Consider the following 20,957-nt stretch of genomic DNA (forward strand, 5'->3'; position numbering starts at 1 on the left):
ATGGAATATCATGTAAAACATTAAGGAGGCCACAGCCGTTGCATGAGCTAGACTGTACTTGAAGGGCTCTTAGGCTGCGTTCATACTTTGCAACCTTGGTGCTTTTTATTTTGAGAGTTTTTTTGCCACTATTATTTTTTTGTATACAGAGTCAAAAACGTTGATCCAAGGGTTGGATCAAAATCAGCAATGCAAGTCATTGGGTACGTGAAAAAAAATCTAACATCACTCTGATGACATCCGAGTGTGGTCCGAACTTCATGGACAGTCAGAAAGGAAAAGGTGGAGAAACTTTGTTCTTAATTTGTCCACATATGAAAAAAATCAGATGACACTCATACCACACTCCGATCAGCGTCTGATCAGAGTCTGATGAGAATAATTGAGACCTAATGCTTCATTCATACATCAGTAATTTTACAGGTAAAAAATTTGACATTTTCCATCAGTGTTTCGGATCATATTTTCAGAGTTTGCTCAGTTTTAGTTTTTACCATCATTGTTTCATTAGTGATTTTCTCTTATGGAAAAAAAGGCAAAGCTTCTCCTATATATTACAGTGCTAAAAACGGACAGCACGTGGACGGTGATGTGTACCATCAGTGAATTTTTCACAGACCCATAGGGTAATTTTGATCTGTGACTTGGATCGATAGGGACATCTCTGTGATTTGTTTTTTGGTGGACACACGGTCAGCAAAAAATACGGACACGGGACCAGCTCCATAATTCATAATTGGTCCTATCTGTGGCAAAACGCATATCAGAACACATACCTAAAAAATGGGGCTTCTTTACACACGATTCGCGGTGTTAAATGGCCTCCAGCCGGCAACATGTTTGCTGGTCGGCTGTAGTTTAATAGCCCCTTACACAGACCAACCCCGCTTTAGTTGTGCACTGAACGATCTATAATAAATGATCCACTGCGCATAAGTTGCTGTAGTTCTCGGCAGCACGAATCCTGTTTGCACTGGAGTATGTGCTGCCGAGAACAATGATCTTTTGTGCAGCACAACGGATCATTTCACCGGATTTTGCTCTTTCGTCAGGTTATCGGCAGCCTGTCTAGACTGCAAGATTATCATGAGACGAGCGTTCCTAGTTCCTAGTCACTAGTTATCGTTCTCTTCCATGTAAACTATGTAGACTCCAGCATCACTCAACAAGCGATTACAGCACAATAGGTTTTATCGGATTTTAGGGAATCCCAGTTAAAATCCAGATTAACCTGTCAATATTATACAGCGTTTCTTACAGTTTGTGACTGCAGCTCGGGGTCGCTAATCTCCCTCTAAACCCTCTGATTCAATCAGATGCGTTACACGACCCGGCTCTAATTCCGCCAGACGCTCTATATAAATAATAAGTCAATCAGATCCCCCGTCCGTCATTGGCGTCTTGTGGATCGGACACAAGTGATAACATTTACCAGAATTATTTCCTGTCATGTGTCACCTTCAGGCACATAATGGACACGTGTGATTAAAAGCTGCTGAGTTCATTGAATTTTCTCTTGCCCTGACTGCGTTTAAAGGCAAAACTGTCCCACTGACAATACTGCAATTACCTGCCAGCACCATGTTTAGGGGCAGCGGGAGCTGAGCAGGCTGATACTGTCCTAGGTCAGATTCAGTATATCCTTTAATTTATTGATCTAGATCACTAGTCATTTTAGGTTTATGAGTCCAATGGGTGGCTCTACCTACATAGGGAAGACTAAGGCTACTTTCACACTTCAGGTTTTCGGTGTCAGGCGCGATCCGGCGTCGTGCCGGAACGCCGGATCCGGCAAATGTTTAGTAAAACCGGATGTGACGGATCCGGTTTTCTGCCGGATCCGTCTTTTTCTTGACAGACAAAACCGGATCCGTCTCATCCGGTTCATCCGTTTTTCGACGGATTACGCCGGATCCGGTTTTTAAAATTGACCCTTGTGGCCTTCCGAACGGGATTGGCTACTGGAAAACTATATATAGCATGTTCCTACAGCCCTTCTTTGACAGGTTGTAGAGGAGAAAGTGCAGGTTGGAGAGAAGAGCAAGTTATTGGCGAAGATGGATGTTGTCATTGGAAATATTTTGAAGAATTTGGCGGATTTTATAGCGGAGGCGAATCGTTTGAGGGTGATTGTTCTGGAGAAGGAGAGAGCGAGACAGCAGCGCATCAGGCATCATAGACGACGTTTGTGGATCCACCCCATCACAGCCAAGAGAATGACGCGTGGGGTCTATTCTACACTCTGCATGGACCTTCGACGAAACCCGGATAAATTTTTTGGATATGTTAGGATGAAAATGGAGAATTTTGATTACTTGGTGGAACGCATTGCACACCGCATAAGAAAAGCGGACACCTATTGCCGCTTCTCTGTTTCACCCGCAGAGCGTCTGATGGTGACTTTAAGGTAAGCCACATTTATTGGATGTGATCTCATCAGAGCACACTTTCACTGCAATCTTGTTGGTGGTAGTTTGTATCTCCAAGTGTTATAGCTCAGTTTTGGTATGTAATGCTGTGATTTAAAACTAATTTATTGTTTTTTAATTGCCCACAGATTTCTTGCAACTGGAGAATCCCTTTCGTCACTGCATTTCCAGTACAGACTCGGGATTTCCACCATATCTGGAATAGTGAAGTACACATGCCGTGCACTGTGGGACTCCTTAGCTGGAGTTTTTACCAGAGCCCACAACAGAGAGGTGGATTGAAGTTGCTGACAAGTTTCAACAGATATGTCAGTTTCCCAACTGCTTGGGCGCTGTGGACGGGAAACATATCCGCATTGTAAAGCCAGCTGGATCGGGATCGGAATATTTCAATTACAAGAAATATTTTTCAATTGTCCTCATGGCCATCGCTGACGCGGAATACAAATTTATTGCGGTTGATATTGGGGCCTATGGCCGCTCCAATGACTCTCAAGTTTTCAAACTGTCTGCCATGGGGCGTAAACTGTATGGAAACACCTTCCAGTTCCCACCACCTAGACCGCTGCCGCAAACATCTGGTCCACCTATGCCATTTGTCTGTGTAGGGGATGAAGCCTTCCAGCTGTCAGAACACCTTTTGAAACCGTACTCTAGCAGAGGATTGACAAGACCAAAACGCATTTTTAATTACCGCCTCACAAGAGCAAGAAGAATGGTTGAATGTACCTTTGGTATTCTGACAGCCAAATGGCGGGTCCTATTGACTGCGATCAACCTCAAGACAGAAACTGTGGACGAGGTGATCAAAGCGTGCGTGGTACTCCACAATTTTGTTATCTGCAAGGAACCCATTTCCATTGAGGACACCTCTGAAGAAACCACCTTGCAAGATTACCATGACATTACCACTAGAAGTTCTGTGACGGTTTCAGTAATGAGGGACAATTTTGCACTATACTTTATGTCACCTCAAGGCAGAGTACACTGGCAGGATGACAGAGTGTGAAAGATTTGTGCCCAACCAAACTTGTGTACCTTCTGTACCAACAGTATATACCTTTGCCAACCAAAGTTGGCTATCTTGTCATGGTCTCTATTTTTAGCTTTAGGCCACAGGTGTGTACCTGGTTGTGTTTTATGCAAAGTATTTCACCTTTTAACAAAAGTTGTGTACATTGTTAGGAAATCACCAACAATAAACACAACTTTTTAGGTGAAATACTTTGCTTCAAACACAACCAGGAACACAACTGTGGCAAAAAGCTAAAATTTACCCACAGTTATATACCTAGTTTTGAATACCATTTCACCTTTTAAATACCCTGTATTTAACCTTTTTCGCCGCAGAAAGAAATGACAGACAACCAGTGTAAAATAATTTAACTTTTATTGAAAAATGTTTTTTTTAGTAAACTTTTTTAAAATTTTAATAAACTTGTTTAATAAAGCTTTGAAACTATAAAACTGAAACCATAAAACTGGTCATTTTTATTTAAATACACACATTATAAATCTGTGTAGTGTGTGGTGGAAATACTGCTGTAGGGGCTGCGGGACACTTCGACACTGGGAGTGTGGAGAGAGGACTGGGATCGTGGTGGGGAAGGAACAGTTAGAGGTGAAGGTGTGGAAAAAACTACAGAATGGGTGGACATGTGGGAAGCAGAAGAGGTGGTGGGTGGTGGAGTGGAGGGTTGGGCAGGGACTGTAGGAGCAGATGATGTTGATGGCAAGTTGTATGGGGAAGGAGTTTGGTACGGGGCAGGTTGCTGGAAGTGGGGAGATGTCTGGTACGGGGCAGGTTGCTGGAAGTGGGGAGATGTCTGGTACAGGGCAGGTTGCTGGAAGTGGGGAGATGTCTGGTACGGGGCAGGTTGCTGGAAGTGGGGAGATGTCTGGTACTGGGGAGGTTGCTGGTACTGGGGAGTTTGCAGGTACTGGGGAGGTTGCTGGTACTGGGGAGGTTGCTGGTACTGGGGAGGTTGCTGGTACTGGGGAGGTTGCTGGTACTGGGGAGGTTGCTGGTGCTGTGGAGGTTGATGGTGCTGGGGAGGTGGATGGTGCTGGGGAGGTGGATGGTGCTGGGGAGGTGGATGGTATGTAATAGGAGGGGGAGGATGGAAAGTGGCTGGAGGGGGTGTAGATGTAATAGGAGGGGGAGGATGGAAAGTGGCTGGAGGGGGTGTAGATGTAATAGGAGGGGGAGGATGGAAAGTGGCTGGAGGGGGTGCAGGTGGAGGAACTACTGTGGTGGGAGGAGGAGGTTGGGAGGTAACTTGCTGGAGAGCAGCGTGGCATGAATGCATTACATGCATCTGCTGGGCAGGAGAGAGCGTTTCCATGCGCTCCACAACAGACCTGAAAAAGGTGTGGTTTGGCGAAGATCTTGCTTCTGAATGCATGGTTTGCAGAAGTGTCTTCACCTCCAGAATGCTGGAGTTGATCTGCTGATAGCCTGCGGAGATTTGCTCTGACAAACTTTTAGACAGTTCTGGAAAGATGCATTCAGATGCAAGAACTCTGGCGCATAAGTCTTTTCCTGACCCCTCTGCCGCTGCCGCCCAGTACCCGCAGGTGTACTAGAGGTGGCAGGGGCAGAATGGTGGGGTAAAGGGAAAGCGATCTCCTCACCAGCAGCTTCATGTAATGTAGGCGGCCACGATGCTCCTGTGCTGGTGGATGGGACAGATGGGTCGAATGTGTGGGAAGGCTGGGAAGGTGCAGATGTACCGGGGCGGTCGAAGTCTCCCTCGGTGCCGGTCTCCTCAGGGATCGCCTCAGAAGGGTCCAATCGTGCAGGCTCCCGAGTGCTGCTCACCGTGCTGTGGAATAAAGAGAAAAAAAAACAATTAAAATAGTGACATGGTATGGCCCTGGCTGAAAAAAAAAAGTTACATCTAAACATTTTTTTGTCACATGTGGTGTGTAATATTTACCTTCTGGTGAGCATTGTCTCCCGGAGGAACGACAGGGCTCGTGCGTACTTGTACTTGCTCCTGCGTCCTCCAGATCTACTCGGGGCCCGCATCTCTTTATTGAACTCCTTCTTGAAACGATCCCTCACAGACCGCCACCGATTCACAATTCTGTTCCCTGAAACGAGAAAGGAGTGGTTAGTATACAACATCAGTGTTTCCCAAACTCCAGTCCTCATGGTCCCCAGGGGTCATGTTTTCAGGATTTCCAAAGTAAATAGAAATCCTGAACACATGATCCGTGGGGACCACGAGGACTGGAGTTCGGGAAACACTGGTTTAAATCAAGCAACCGGTACTGTATATACTTGCGCTCTTTAATCTGGGCCCGAGCTTCGAGGTCCTCCCAGCGGTCCACAAGGAGCGAACAGATTTCCTCCCAGAGTCGTCGGGTAACGATCAGGTCAGCGTGGCGTCGGTCAGCCATATTCCAGAGCGGCTCCCTTTCTCTGACGAGATCGATGAGGCGGTCGACATCAATCCCTCCATCCTCACCGTCAGAGTCGGGAGCACGCTGTGAAGGCTGTTAAAGAAAAAGACAAAAATAACATAATTAGCCTCCACAAAAGAAATGAAATAAAAAGTGCAAAAAAAACAAAGCAAAAATATTTATACTTACACGCTGGTGACCGCCGCGTTGCTGTCGCCGACGACCCTGGGAGGCACTGCGAGGACCTCTTGGCCGAGCACCAGATTGGGAAGACTAGAGAAGAAAACAAAAAATGTTATGTCTTTGGATGTAGGCATTTGTTTGCTGTGTGTGGTCTGCAGAACATTGTTTTCTATGTGTTGTGTGTAGTGTGATGTTGTGTTTCTACGTTTGATGCAAAAAACTTACCAATTGTGAGCCCACTCCAAGTGTCTGTCCAGCCCTTCCTTCTTCTTCTGGGAGCTCCTCTTCATCTTGTGATTCCTGTTTTGAAATAAAAGGCAATGAATACACATATATTACAGAGATGATGGATTTTGGAAATAAAAACTTACCGTCAAACGCTGACGATGCGAGGGAGGGCTCCCAGAAGATGTGCTGTCTTCCTCATGGCCAGACTCCATGGCTGTGGGTGGTGTTTCTGCTGCTGCCATTGCTGCTGCTGCTGCTGCATCTTTTGGGCGGCTGTTGAATAAAGAGAAACAAAGGGCCAATGAATATCTTGATATTCCATAGCCCTAGTTTGGAGGAATGGGGGATTTGATAATTACCGTCTCTCATCTGCTGCTGGACTCCCCTCCCGTTGTTCAGCATGCTGCTCCATTTGGGGTGGTGCTGATGGTGCTGCTGCTGCAGATGTCTGCTGCCTTCTCCTACTCCTGGTTCTTGGCTTGGGTGGCATGTTGGGTGTGGCTGAGGGTCCCATTGTCTTGCTTTTATATATGTCCTGTGGGCAGAGCTACTGAGCATGCTCAGACCAAAAAAACTGGATCCGGCCGGCGCATTGCGGCGCTCATAGGCTTTCATTGTATGAAAAAGCCGGACACGCCGGATCCGGCGTGTCCGGCTTTTTCGACGGATACAAAAAACGTTACAGTCACCGTTTTTTCCAGACGCCGGATCGCGTCACATTGCCTGATCCGGCGAAAATCGGATGAAACGCATGGCCATCCGGCTCGATCCGGCTCTAATGCAAGTCAATGGGGGGGAAACCGGATCCGGCATTGCATTTCGACGGATCCGGTTTTAGTCAAAAGCGCCGGATCGCGCCTGAAGCAGAAAACCTGATGTGTGAAAGAGGCCTTAAGGCTCTGTTACACACAGCGATGTCCCAGCGATCCCACCAACGCTCCGACATGGATGGGATCGCTGGGACGTAAGTAGGCTGATCGCTGGTGACCTGTCACATAGACAGCCCCAGCAATCAGGACCAGCGAGCAAGCTGGTATCTAGGGTAAACAGCGGGTATCCAAGAGCCGCGCAGCTCTTAGTTACCCGCTGTTTACATTGGATACCAGGGGCAATGTTGCCAGCAGGAGACCAATGATCAAAAAATGGCCCAGGACGATCCTGCACAATCAGCGATACCCGGCGGGGGGGGGCGGTCACTGATGTCACACACAGTGATATCGCTGGAGAGATCGCTGTTGCATCACAAAATCAGTGATCTCACTAGCGATCCCGCTGTGTGTGACGGGGCCCTTAGAGTCACTTCGAAGGACCGCCCACTGGACTCATTAGAACCAATGGAGCAGAAGAGCAAAATTATTATGGAATTTGTTTAGGTAGACATCCATCAAAATGATCCTGATTCCTAACTTGATCAATAGAAGCTCTCAAACATTTTCACTTTTTGTCACTGTTACAGGGGTCTATGGCTGTCACTGTTATGCAGGTGCTGTGCCTGTCACTATTATGTGAGTTTTCAGCTGTCACTGATGTGAAGGTCCTGTGGTTGTCACTTTTATGTGGGTCTGCAGTTGTCACTGTTGTGGAGGTCCTGTGACTCTATAATAGGGATACTGCGACTGTCACTGTTAGGTTGCCACTTTTAGGATGTTTTTGGGCCTCACACTTGTGGGTCATAGATTGTAGTTCTAACTGTGATGGGGGCACTGTGGTTGTCCAGAAAAAGCCTGAAAAAAAAACCTAGCGTAAGAGGAAAAAAATGTTGTAAAAGAACAGAAAACGCTTCATTGTTATGACGGTGTGTGCCTGTCACTGTTATGGAGCTTTGTGCCTGTCATTGTTATGAGTTTCTATGGCCATCACTGGTATGGCAGTGCTGCAGCTCTCACAGTTGTGACTTTTTGTAGATGTCACTGTTAAGCGTTAAGCAGCTTTGTGACTCACTGTTATGGAGATTTGTGCCTGTCATTGTTGTGGAGGTTTGCACCTGTCACTGTTATGAGTGTCTATGGCCATCACTGGTATGGTGGTGCTGTAGCACTCACAGTTATGACTCTTTGTAGATGTTACTGTTATGTAGGCACTGTTACTGTCACTGTTGAAGCCTCTGAGGCTTTCCCTACCATGGTGTCTATATCTGTTTGCATTTCTTAAAAATGTTTTATGGTTATATTGCTGGGAATATTGATTAATATTATATCCAAAACCCACATTTATTTTTAAACATAACAAATATGAGGAGCATAGAAAGATCATTTGTCACATTCTGCACCAAAAAAGCAAGACCGTCAGCGAAATGTTTAACATAAGATTCTATGTAATTGGAGCAGATCTGAATATTATCGCAGTTCTTCTGTTTTCTTTCATTCACTTTCACCTCTCTACAAAAGTTCAGCACTTTCCCTGTAATGTTCCAGAAAAGTCTCCCCCTTTCTGTCAGATATTTAAACCTAAACATAGATTTAATGCTGCTGCTAAGATAAAAAATGTCAAGGTGAAAAGTTCATTCAAAACTTTAGGATTCAGGATTTTTCAAACTTATAATATAAAGATTCCTACCAATAACTAGATTGATAAAAGAGACTTTAAACCTGATCCAGTTCTGAAGCAGATGAAGAGTGCATTCACCTTAACCCAGAGAGACTGATAAAAGCAAAATATGTATGAAGAAAGCTACTGTACGGATATATCTGATCACATCATTCATAGGCTTCAAGTGAGCATGCCATCTAGTGCTACAAATCAGTATTACACCGTACTCTGCATTAAAGGAAATGTCCATTTTTTACAATCCATTTTCAAATGATTTTTTGCCTTTTCTGTATCCCATCTGTAAGACCGGGGTCACACTAGAGAGGAATACGGACGAGTGAGAGGCGTTAAAAGCACGCATTACACACGGACAAATGATTCTCTATGGGGCAGCTCCCAACAGCCGTATATTTCTCGGACGTATTCTATGGTCCGTGCCATTCGCAGCATGCTGCGATTGTCAGCGTACTACGGCCGTATTACGCCAATGTAAGTCTATGGGTGCGCTAAACATACGCATTACACACGGACCACACATGTGACTTGCGAGAAATGCGCAGGTCTTTTGGCAGGTGACAGGAAATGGGCCAATCCATCATCAGGAAGCCTAGACATGCAAATGAGCTCAAAAAGCGCTCCAGACATCCAGGAAGTACGCCTCCACGGAGTACAGCAGCAGCATGGCGCCATATTTCCTTAATATGGAGATGCTGATTGTATTAGTGCAGGAGCGGCCAGAAATCTGGGACCAACGTGATGTGCATTATGCGAACCGGGCAAGAAAGGAGGCATCATGGAGGCGCATATGTCGCCAGATGTTCCATGACTTTGGTGATCGGCCACGTGAGGAGCAGCAGAAACTGAGTAAGTACAACCCAAAAACAGTTTGAAAATACCTCACATCAAAAGATGCATATAGAATCGGCCCCCCCCCTTCCTGTGCTTGTACTTTTTTCCTCATGAGGCTGGTAGATTTTGATGTGACCCATGATATTACACTGCCATCATTTGGCCCAGGCCACAAGCTCCTCATCCTCCTAGCCAACCAAGTTATTAAGTGTAGTTACTTGATACATGAACTATTGTGTCCCTGTGTATCTGGCCTGGATGCCCCAATTACATATGCCTCCCTGGGTAGAAAGCACACCCCAGAAGGCCACATGCCTAGGCTACTGGTAGCAAATTTGACATCAAATATGTGACATTGATAATATTTCCTGTCACATTGCAGTGGAAGATGTGATGAGACGGTGGCGCAGCATCCGCGACTAGAGTTGAGCAATACCGTCCGATACTTCAAAGTATCGGATCGGAATGGATCGGCCGATCTTTAAAAAAAGTATCGGTATCGCCGATTCCGATACCGGAAGTCCCATTCAAGTCTATGGGACTTCCGGTATCGGAATAAGAAAAACCCTGTTTTTGACTTGTACAGCCTCTCTGGGGTCTGTACGGGCCTTTCGGGGGGCTGTGCCGGCCTGCCAGGGGGTCTGTGCAGGCTCCGGTGGTCTGTGCCGGCCTGCCGGGGGGCTGTGCCGGCCTGCCGGTGGTCTGTGCAGGCTCCGGTGGGCTGTGCCGGCCTGCCGGGGGGCTGTGCCGGCCTGCCGGGGGGCTGTGCAGGCTCCGGGGGGCTGTGCCGGCCTGCCGGGGGGCTGTGCCGGCCTGCCGGTGGTCTGTGCAGGCTCCGGGGGGATGTGCCGGCCTGCCGGGGGGCTGTGCCGGCCTGCCGGTGGTCTGTGCAGGCTTCGGGGGTCTGTGCAGGCATCGTCCGATGGGACTACAAGTCCCATCGGGCGATGCCTGCTACCATGACAGTGATTGACACATTAGCCAATGATGGGACAGTAGTAGTCCCATCATCCGGCTAATGTGTTGAATGTAAAAAAAAAAAAAATTACATGCTACATACATGCTACATACATACAACATGCATACTACATACATGCTACATTCATACTACATACTACATACATGCTACATTCATACTACATAAATACTACATGCAACATACATACTACATATATACTACATACATACTACATATATACTACATGCATGCTACATACATACTGCATGCTACATACATACTACATGCTACATACATACCACATATATACTACATACATACTACATGCATGCTACATACATACCACATACATACTACATACATACTACATACATACTACATGCATGCTACATGCATGCTACATGCTACATACATAACACATATATACTACATGCATGCTACATACATACTACATGCTACATACATACCACATACATACTACATGCATGCTACATACATACTACATGCATGCTACATATATACTACATGCATGCTACATACATACTACATGCTACATACATACTACATATATACTACATGCATGCTACATACATACTACATGCTACATACATACTACATATATACTACATGCATGCTACATACATACTACATATATACTACATGCATGCTACATACATACTGCATGCTACATGCATGCTACATACATACTACATACATACTACATGCTACATACATACCACATATATACTACATACATACAATACATTCATGCAATACATACATAGACATACAGTACATATAACATAGAGTAACATACTTACCAATACTTGTCACATTGTTCCCCGAAGCCATTGTCTTTTCCGGAATAAATATTAACATAACAAACCACAAAAATACTCACCCACGATCCGAAGCAGTCCACGAGTGTGTCCCACGACGATCTTGGGTAGAGAACTGCAGCATCAGATGATGCTGCCGTTCTCTACGGGCTGCAGGAATCCAATGACGGAAGGTAGGTATCCTTCCGCACTGTATTCCTCCGCCACTTAAAAAAAAAAAGTCCCTAGTCTCACTTTATGCCATTGCTGCGTGGGAAATTCCCACACAGCAATGGCATAAAGTGAGACTAGGGACTTTTTTTTTTTTAAGTGGCGGAGGAATACAGTGCGGAAGGATACCTACCTTCCGTCATTGGATTCCTGCAGCCCGTAGAGAACGGCAGCATCAGCTGATGCTGCAGTTCTCTACCCAAGATCGTCGTGGGACACACTCGTGGACTGCTTCGGATCGTGGGTGAGTATTTTTGTGGTTTGTTATGTTAATATTTATTCCGGAAAAGACAATGGCTTCGGGGAACAATGTGACAAGTATTGGTAAGTATGTTACTCTATGTTATATGTACTGTATGTCTATGTATGTATTGTATGAATGTATTGTATGTATGTAGTATATATGTGGTATGTATGTAGCATGTAGTATGTATGTAGTATGTATGTAGCATGCAGTATGTATGTAGCATGCATGTAGTATATATGTAGTATGTATGTAGCATGCATGTAGTATATATGTAGTATGTATGTAGCATGTAGCATGTATGTAGTATGTATGTGGTATGTATGTAGCATGTAGTATGTATGTAGCATGCATGTAGTATATATGTAGTATGTATGTAGCATGTAGTATGTATGTAGTATGTATGTAGTATGTATGTGGTATGTATGTAGCATGTAGTATGTATGTAGCATGCATGTAGCATGCATGTAGTATGTATGTAGCATGCATGTAGTATGTATGTAGTATGTATGTAGTATGTATGTAGCATGCATGTAGTATGTATGTAGTATGTATGTAGTATGTATGTAGTATATATGTAGTATGTATGTAGCATGTAGCATGTATGTAGTATGTATGTGGTATGTATGTAGCATGTAGTATGTATGTAGCATGCATGTAGTATATATGTAGTATGTATGTAGCATGTAGTATGTATGTAGTATGTATGTAGTATGTATGTGGTATGTATGTAGCATGTAGTATGTATGTAGCATTCATGTAGCATGTAGTATGTATGTAGTATGTATGTAGTATGTATGTAGTATGTATGTAGCATGCAGCATGTATGTAGTATGTAGTATATATGTAGTATGTATGTAGCATGTAGTATGTATGTAGCATGTAGTATGTATGTAGCATGCATGTAGTATGTATGTAGTATGTATGTAGCATGTAGTATGTATGTAGCATGCATGTAGTATATATGTAGTATGTATGTAGCATGTAGCATGTATGTAGCATGTAGTATGTATGTAGCATGCATGTAGTATGTATGTAGTATTTTTTTTTTTTTTTTTTAACATTTAACACATTAGCCGGATGATGGGACTACTACTGTCCCATCATTGGCTAATGTGTCAATCACTGTCATGGTAGCAGGCATCGCCAGATGGGACTTGTAGTCCCATCGGACGATGCTTGCACAGACCCCCGGACATCAGCACAGCCCCCCGGCAGGCCGGCACAGCCCCCCGGCAGGCCGGTACAGACCCCTACAGGGTGCACAGACCACCGGCAGGCCGGCACAGCCCCCCGGCAGGCCGGTACAGACCCCCACAGGAAGCACAGACCACCGGCAGGCCGGCACAGCCCCCCGGCAGGCCGGTACAGACCCCCACAGGGTGCACAGACCACCGGCAGGCCGGCACAGCCCCCCGGCAGGCCGGTACAGACCCCGGGCAGTCCACACAGCCCCCCGGCAGGCCGGCAGAGACCCCCGGAAGGCCCGAAATGACGGCGCATCATGATGCGCACACACCGCGCATCATGATGACGTCAGGCTGTCAATCAACTTTGAACTTCCGATTCCGATGCCGAATTCCGATATTGAAAAAATATCGGAAGTCGGTATCGGAATTCCGATACAGCAAGTATCGGCCGATACCCGATACTTGCGGTATCGGAATGCTCAACACTATCCGCGACCAATACAGGCGGGAACGTCAGCAGCGGTCCAGGAGTGGTGATGCGGGCTACATAAAGAGAAAATACATCTATTACAACCGCCTCTCCTTCCTCGCCCCTATTCTGGATCTGAGACCGTAAGTAGATACCTCACACCACATTACACAAATACTTTACAGGGCCAAAAATATTGATTTATCTTTGCCTCTGTTCTATTTCATAACAGAACTCAGTCAAACCTCGGATACAGAGCCCATCATTGATCCTGCAGGGGATGAGATGGCTGGCCCATCTTCTCCCCCTACAAGAAGCATGGGTGAAGAATCCTCTCAGGAGAACCCATTGCCTGCGCCACAAACCCCACCACCAGGACCGTCTGCTGCTGCACCATCACCCATCCTGGAGAAGCAGGGCAACATGAGCAGCAGCCCAACTGCCCAGATCCGGGGCTCCCCACAGCCTGCTGGACCATCCCGGTGCCAGATCCCTGCCCAAGATACCCGGACCAATGTGGACACAGGGGTCCTCAACTATCTGGCTAGAGTGAATACAGATGATGGGGAGGAGGCATTCTCACGTAGCCTGGCCCTTTATCTACGTGCCCTTTCCCGTAAGGTGAGGCTCCGTATTCGAGGATGTTTTCAGATCCTGCTTGATGCAAGCACACCCCCCAATACCCCATATGAGCTGTTTGAATATCTGGAGAGGTGTAGCTTTCCGCCAGAAATCTAATGCGCATGAGACCACCCACACAGATGCTTGCTCAAGCAGGCTCTGAGGATCCTCAAATACGTGGGCCTACACCTCACCCCCTTCCTCCCCCTACCCAACCTTTACAACACCAGCAACATATGTCTGCCTCTAGCCAACCCCACCAATATGGCCACTTAGTCCCACCCAGTGTTGAAGGCTGGTCCCAACCTGGTTGGGGACAACATGGCTATATTGGTGGGTATGAGACACGGGCCTACCCGAGCCAACAAGATGCCCCTCTTCATTATTACTCTGGCCAGTACCCCCAACAATCCCAGGAGGAAGGACACTACCCACATCTTGGGCAACAGTATGCACCCACACAGGGCGATGTTGGGCAAAGTAGCCAGCAGCAACCACAGGCTGCTCTTCCGCCTTCTCCTTCCCCAACTTACCACAATTTATAAGAGCATAAAAACATGTAAATTCTTTACGCATACCGTACATCAGTGTCCATAAGCGGTCTGATGCCAGGAAATGTCCAGTGTGGTTCAACTGGTGCTCTAAATCCCACTCCAAAGGAAAAAAGAGGTGGTCTCCATCAGCAAAATTATATAAAAAAGATAAAACTCACATTTATTAGGAAGGTTTTCAAATCATATTAATAAGCCACCATGACAGGCAAGGCTATCTTACGCGTTTCTGACACATATTACATGTCTGTAAAAAAGACAATATTTCACCGCGCTATACTGGGAAAGTCAAAAGATCAAAATAGACTACTCACTTGATAATACATAGAGAGAGCGTGATGTTCTTGAGGCTGTTCGCCTTGATTTGGGAATATATTTAGCTGCCAGAAAAGTGACTAATTGAATAAGGACAGCACGCCTTTTCTATGCATTATCAATTGAGTAGTCTATTTTGATCCTTTGACTTTCCCAGTATAGCGCGGTGAAATATTGTCTTTTTTACAGACATGTAATATGTGTCAGAAACCCGTAAGGTAGCCTTGCCTGTCATGGTGGCTTATTAATATGATTTGAAAACCTTCCTAATAAATGTGAGTTTTATCTTTTTTATAGAATTTTGCTGATGGAGACCACCTCTTTTTTTCCTTTGGATTCAAAATGTCTAATGTAGCAATTTTGTTATTGCATTCTGTTTTTTTTGGATATGTGTGAAAATTGTATTTTTCTAAAATGTTCACATCTGCAAAAAGGCCAATTTGGCCCATTGCCCCAGTTATCATATGGCAATAATATGTTTGCCCTTAAAAAAAAAAAAAAAAAAAAAAAAAAAAAAAAGGAAAAATTAAAAATTTGTCTACTACAGTTTACGTCTCTGTCTCAATTCTCAAAAACCGTGTCAGCATACTAACATACGCTTGACAATGCAATTAAACAGTCATAGAATCAGAAGAGGTAGAAATATATATATTTAGACACACATAAAACCAAAAATTATAACATAGACACAGTATGCTCTTGCCAAGAAGTTTCCCCCTCAGGTGACATAAAGTAATTAGTAAAAATATCACACACTTTGAGCCCAGAGAGCAGTCTACATTGAGGGTTGATAGGTGGTCTCACCCTATGAACATTGTCCGGCCTACGCACAACACCAGCAGAGGAGGAACAATCATGTATCCTGGTGAAGTTATGAAGAACCACACAGGCTTTAACTACTTCATTAACATTTTGTTCACTCAGCTGAATGGCAGACTGGAGTACCCGCCATTTGGCACAAAGAATGCCAAAGGAACACTCCACCAGTCGCCGAGCACGTGATAGGCGCAAGTTAAAAATTCTGCGCCTGTGGTCAAGGTTGCGCCGGGGATATGGCCTCATGACATTGCGCGATAACTGAAACGCCTCATCTGCCACAAGGACATGAGGGACTGATTCTTGAGTGGAGCCTGGAAGCTGGCGTGGTGGTGGTATATCCAACTGGTTGGTGCGTAGCCACCGACCCATAATGGAAGTATTGAAGACTCTAGAGTCTCCCGTCCTTCCATAGGCCCCAATGTCAACAATTATAAACTTGTATTGAGGGTCGGCCAGAGCCAACAATACAACAGAAAAGTATTGTTTATAATTGAAGAATTGGAAGCCAGAGTTCGGCGGCTTACGCACCCGGATATGTTTGCCGTCAAGGGCCCCAATACAATTAGGAAACTGGCATTCCTCCTCAAAGTCCCTTGATATCCTCAACCAGTCTTCCATCCTGGGCTCGGGCATGACGACTTGATGTAGTCTTGTCCAGATTTCAATACATGTTGACCTGACTATGCCAGAAATGGTAGATCTTCCAATGAGAAACTCATGGTGGAGGGCGGCATAAGACAGGCCAGTGGACAGGAAGCTGAAGAAAAACAGAAAAGGAAGATTTTAGAATGCACAAATTACAAAAAAAACAGGTACATACATACCAAACTTGTTAGGAATTCAGAGCGACTAACACACATATATTTGGTCGCACAATGACTAAGTGATATTCAGTACATATTACACATAACATTCTGGTCTGTAAGTTGAAACATATGTGGACTAAGATGAGGGCATTAAACTTAGTCCAATAAGCCAAAAATACATACTTTGGGCAACACATCATGAACATAGAGAATGTGGTTGTGTAGTACATACCGTAATATGAGTAGAAGTCGCTCCTCTGCAGATATAGCTTTGAGCATCCTTGTGTCCTGAAAGGCTATCCCAGGGCGCACTGTCTCCAAGAGTCGATCAAATGTTGCAAGGCTCATGCGACAGTATTGGTAGAATTTTACAGGATGCTCCCGCATAGAAGAATAGAGGCGGTGAAAATGACCTCTTGTGAGTCGTTGCCTCAAAAGTGGATGTACCCACATGCGTCTCCTCCTCTGCGGATCCACTATCACTGGGTATGGTTGGCCAAAGCGGCGTGACAAAAGCCAGTTGAAGAGAACCTGCTCAGTTGTGTTGAAACTCAGACTGTTTGCCATGTTGCGCATACAACACCAACACACCTAGTGAAGGCAAGGTCACAAATGGACAGAATGGAGGCAGCCACCTGGTCCTGAGCCAATAAATAGGGTGCAGGCTAATGATTTAAATAGTTTGCAGGCCTCAAAACCGTTAAATGTCCATTTTGCAAGCCTGCGAGAAAATCTCGCCATACGGATTGCATACGGATTCCATACGGATTACATACGGATGCTGACATGCGCAAAATACGCAACCACACCTTGCTTACGGATGACATACGGAGCACTATTTAGGGGTCATTCATCCGTATTACGCATGTAAACTACGGACCGTATTTTGCGTCAGTTAGTGTGACCCCGGCCTAAGTCATTGCAAAAGTAAAGTGCCCATATGAAGGTCGATGATGATGATGATGATAATAACTATCGTTTTACATGGCTGAGCTAGCAATTTGAAGGAGTTTGAATACTTTATTATTAAGTATCTTTTGAAAAAAGTTGTTTACAAAGTCTCCCCCTACTGGGATCCCCAATGACTTTAGGGTATGTGCACACGTTGTGGATTGCTGTGCGGAATTTTCTGCGCGGAATCTGCGCTTTTTGGCAGCATCCGCAGGTCAAAATCCGCATGTTTTTTATACGGATTTATTGCAGATATTGTGCGGATTTGGCCTGCGTTTTTACACCTGCGGATTCCTATAATGTGCACACGTTGCGGATTTGCTGCGCATCCGCAGCGGATTTGCCCCTGCGGATCCGCTGCAGATCCGCAAGTGATTTATAGTACAATGTTATTCTATGGAAGAAAAAAAAAACGCTGTGGAAAAATCAGCGCGGAAACGCAGCGTTTTTACACACATTCCATTATAGGAATCCGCAGGTGTAAAAACGCATGCCAAATCTGCACAAAATCTGCAATAAATCCGCATAAAAAAACATGTGGATTTTGACCTGCGGATTCTGCCAGAAAAAATTCCACACAGCAATCTGCAACGTGTGCACATACTCTAAGGGGTTGTCCATTTTCCAAACTCATAGTAACGGTACTCACCTACTTTCTTGCCCAATGATCCAGCACTGACCCTGCTGCAGTGTTTCCAGTTTTTGTTTACTTGTCAATTGCATGTGACCGCTGCAGCCAATCAGTGGCTGCAGCAGTCACGTGCCAGTAGCACAGCACATTGCCGATGTAGCCACTTTTTGGCACAGGTCAGGTACTTCACGATCAGAGATGCTGTTTGCAGATGTTCTCCAGTCTGGCTAAGAGATAAGGATCTTCTTGGGTCATGGATGAACATGGAGGACAAAGCAATAAACAGGGCCTTGTATTCTGAATCATATAATCTGGAGCTTTAATAGGCTGCCCATTTTCATCTTTGCTTTGGACCCTCCTTCTTTAATTTAACTCAACAAACTTAATTATACACCCTTTTTTAAACCATGTAGGGTGTTTTGTCCCTTTTACAGACTGCTGTTGCTTCTAAGACAGAAATGGGCAATTATTCCTGAGGGGTAAAATGAGAGACCATGAGTGCTATGGAGGGCAGAAGCAAGAAGCTGAAATTAAATCACATTGTAGGATTTTTACATAATTAATTTGCATTTTATTGCATGAAATAAGTTCAGTTTTCCTTACCGGAACTGTATTGAGTATTGTACGGGCCATTGCTCAAAAAAATATACTAATAATGGCAGACACATTTCTGTAGGTAAAGGGAGCAGTAAGATACCGAAATGAACGTATAACATTGATGTATGATCTTTTGGTTACTAGTCATTTGAAGCTCTTACGGCTTGTAATTTAATATAAAATGAAAGATTAATGTAAAATTTATACTGAGAAGTAGCAGCCTGCATATAAGATGTCGCTGGTAACCTTTAGAAACCAAATATAGGAATAACCTGAAAAGTCGTTCTATGGGCAGCGTCGTAAATCCAGGAGATTAGTCTTCATATCACCCCATTTATTACGGCCATCACTCTAGTCACATACAAAGCTGCCATTAGAATTCTCAAGACCCAAACATCCATTGATCTGCAGGTAATTTAATGCCTGCAACATATGTAATATCAGGAAGAAAGTTTAGTTATCCTGTGAGGGACATTCACATTGCATGTTGGGGCAACAGGAGAACTCCCAACAATGGAGACCACCAATATTGGAGTTTAGGCTGTGTGCCCACGTAGCGATTTTTAAGCGTTTTTGCCGCGATTTTCGGCGCGAAAACGTTTAAAAATCGTGCACAGAACGCCCCCCCATGCATTGCTATGGCATTCCGCACATGCTGTGCTAATGCTGCGCTTTTTTCCGCGGCGGAATCGCATCGCGGAAAAAAATTGCAGCATGCTCATTCTTTTGTGCGGAATCGCAAAGAATTGCCACGATTCCGCACCCATAGGAATGCATGAGAACCGCTTACTTCCCGCATGTGGCTATGCCCACCATGCGGGAAGTTAAGCGTCTCATGTGCGGTTGGTACCCACGGTGTGGAGGAGAGGAGACTGTCCTCCAGGCCCTGGGCACCATACCCCTGTAAAAAAAAGAATAAAAAATAAAAAATCGGGGTATATTTACCTTCCGGCGTCACGCGCTGCCATCCCGGGCCTCAGCGTTCCCAGTAATGCCTTGCGGCACGGTCCAGTGATGACGTAGTCTCGCGTGACTCTAGCGGTCTCGCGAGATCGCTATAGCAACGCGAGACTACGTCATCACAGGTCTCGCAAGGCATCGCTGGGAACGCTGAGGCCCGGGAATGCAGAGCGGGACGCCGGAAGGTAAATATACACCGATTTTTTTTAATTTTTTTTAGCATTTTAACATCTTATCTTTTACTATTGATGCCGCATAGGCAGCCTCAATAGTAAAAACCTGGTCACACTTGTCAAACACTATGTTTGACGAGTGTGACCAACCTGTCAATCACTTTCGAAGCGATGCTTCAAATCGCTTGGAAAGTGCTTGAATATCACACGCGAAAATCACGGCAAAATCACGAACATAATCGCGGTGAAATTGCGCTGAAAAAACCGCGCGATTTCTGGGAAGGAGTCCGGTTTTTGGTGTGCGTTTTAACACGCACCGTGGGCACATAGCCTTAGTCTTCATTATTAAGCCTTCTATGATTAGACTAATAATTCCAGTAAATCTGTCCAATAAATTCAGGACATGGAGGGGTCTATATGTACAAAAGTTGGAGAAACTATTTTTCAAGTCATGAACATTGTGCGTAAGGGCTCATACTCACTTGCGAGAGACTCGCATGATTCTCGTGCGAGTCTCTCGCATGAAAACCTGGCACTGCCGCCGGTACGCGGACCGGAGCGTGCGGATACATAGAAATACATGTAGCCACACGCTCCGGTCCGAGTGCCGGTGGCAGTGCCAGGAATCGTGTGAGTCTCTCGCAAGTGGGTATGAGCCCTAAATCTTATAATTGCCAGCAGGTGGCATACCTACCATAGAGGACAGGGGGCACAATTGGTATTGGGTGCAATTAGGCAGGAGACCGGTCACTAAATTGCTATTGTGGTTGCCTTTAGACACCACTAGGGGGAGCTCACAGCATACACATTGCTCCAGCTCCCATTGACTTCAGTATGGCCTGTATAACCGTATGTGCAGTTTTACTTCCCCAGTATTGGCTAAATGTAGCCGGAGTTCTAAAAGTCAAAAAACAAAGTTCTACTACGTAGATATATTGATGCTAGACCCATGGTCCATGGTCGATCCGCAGCCAATGTCGGATTCACGCAGCCTGTT

General features: G+C 45.2%; 1 protein-coding gene across 3 annotated transcripts in view; it reads left to right on the plus strand.

The window, feature by feature from the left end:
* Positions 1 to 20,957, plus strand: part of GPR153 (G protein-coupled receptor 153) — a 185,841-nt gene that overhangs the window by 118,328 nt on the left and 46,556 nt on the right. The gene's annotated exons all lie outside the window — the stretch shown is intronic.

The sequence above is a fragment of the Dendrobates tinctorius genome, unplaced genomic scaffold (assembly GCF_039654945.1).
Source record: "Dendrobates tinctorius isolate UK_male_01 unplaced genomic scaffold, ASM3965494v1 ptg000326l, whole genome shotgun sequence".
Lineage (NCBI taxonomy): Eukaryota > Metazoa > Chordata > Amphibia > Anura > Dendrobatidae > Dendrobates > Dendrobates tinctorius.